Source organism: Hylaeus volcanicus, chromosome 7 (genome assembly GCF_026283585.1).
Source record: "Hylaeus volcanicus isolate JK05 chromosome 7, UHH_iyHylVolc1.0_haploid, whole genome shotgun sequence".
NCBI classification, from domain to species: Eukaryota; Metazoa; Arthropoda; class Insecta; order Hymenoptera; family Colletidae; genus Hylaeus; species Hylaeus volcanicus.
This window is the reverse complement of record NC_071982.1, coordinates 13,065,548-13,067,536: the sequence shown is the minus strand read 5'-3', so window position 1 is coordinate 13,067,536 and position 1,989 is coordinate 13,065,548.

Sequence of the window (1,989 nt, the reverse complement as noted above, 5' to 3'; positions counted from 1 at the left end):
CAAAGATACATAATTATTAATATACAGTATATAAATATATATATATAAATATATATATAATATATAAATATTTAAATTGCAGTCCTGAACGATCGACTATAAACGTTTGAATACAAAGCCGCAGAATAAACTTCTACCCCTAACAGAACCACCCCATCTCACGCATTCATATCGACACCATTCTTGTAACAATTATTTTTGTAACAACGACTATGGTTCAAAATTAACAATCTTTAATTCGATTTCACATTTTCATAAGAAACAAAAATAGAAAACAAGTTGAAATCCTTCCTCGTGTATTCCAATCCTTTGATTCTAAATTGCCCCTGCCCTCTCCACAACAAATGAAATTACACATCTGACTATGGTTCAAAATTAACAATCTTTAACTCCATTTCTCTTTTTCATAAGAAAATAGATCGACTGTAAACGTTTGAATACAAAGCCGCCGGAATAAACTTCTACCCCTAACAGAACCACCCCATCCGACTCATTCATAGAAGAACAATTTTTGTAACAACACCGATATTAAATAAATTTGAAAATAAATCACAAGGTACTCGCAACCATAAGGTATACCCAACGCCTGGCAATTTTCGGTACTCTCGCACGGCAAGCTGTCTCGTATTTCAAAGGTACCTTCGACGGTCCTCCCCTACACGTAGCCCAATTCTCACGAATCGAAAGCTGCACCCTTGCCCCTCTCTCCCCTCGAAAGAAATCCGTCGAAAGAAAACGACCGTTACCATCTTTTTCCCCTCCTCGATCATCCCTCCGCGTGTCCTCGCAGCGAGCATCCCCTTCGTTCGGTCCCGGAAACAGGTAAAAATCTCCGTTCAGCCGACCTACGACCCCGTGGGATCGAAGTAGGGCGCATTGTGCCGAGAAAATGTTCTCACGAGCCATCCCAACCGGTCTCCACCCCGTCTCGAACGACTATTTAAGGGCTGACGGGATCCACGAAATCCGCAGAAGTGTTTCGCAAGCGGCGGAGAGTGCGCGGTGTGTTCGGATCCTGGTCGAGGATCGTTTCGCGAAAGGACCACGAGGATTCCTCGAGGAGATGGTGAGTCCCGTTTCCGGCAACTTTGATCTTGGTGCTTCGATAGACTACGCAAAAATTTCACGATCTACGGCGACCATTTTTTTTTTTCTTTCTTCCAACTTTTCGTTTTGATCGTTTTCACGCCACTTCCGGTGTCGTTTCTGTTTCCGTTCATCCGATCGTCTTTCTCGCGGGCTGTCCAGTCGAAATTTTCGTAACAGACGTTCGTAGGTTTATCGCTATTTTTTTTTTCTTCTTCTTCTTTTTTCCTTTGGAGACAAATCCTTGGGATTTATGCTCTCCCCCCGTGGGGGGGGGGGCCCGGCGGGATATTTTGGTTCTCGAATGCTTCGAATGCAGCTTCGATTTACTTACAGGCAATCGAATGCAAAGATATCGAATAATCTTCGGTTCTGATACAGAACTTTACAATTTTCTCAACGATCACAAAAGCTTTCTTTGAATCGTGTGCTTCTAAACGAATATTTCGATGACCTTTGGCGGTATCGTTAAGAACTATCGGGAATGGTTGCAGTGTTTTCGATCCGCCTTGAACTCGAGCAATTTTTCTAATTCTCTGAAAACAACGATACGAAACACTATTATATAGAACTAAAAACAGTTGTACAGACTCTAAATTGTCAAAAGTATCGTGAACTCTCTAATTCCTTTTCCAAAGAACCTATGACTTCGCAAAATGATTAATAAAATTGAAATTACGTGAAAAATTTGAAGGAACGTGAAATAATTTACTACGAACATTGGAGATCTTTTACGAAACGCTACGAATCATCTGGAAAATTGCAATAGTCTTACTTAACATGTCGCAGTCGTTGTTGATACTCTGCTCATCACACCTTCCGAGCCAAAGTTTCAAATCAGCTTTATATTTGGTCTTTGAGTTGAAATAGAAATTTGGTCGTTTAAAGGTGCAAATCGTCTGA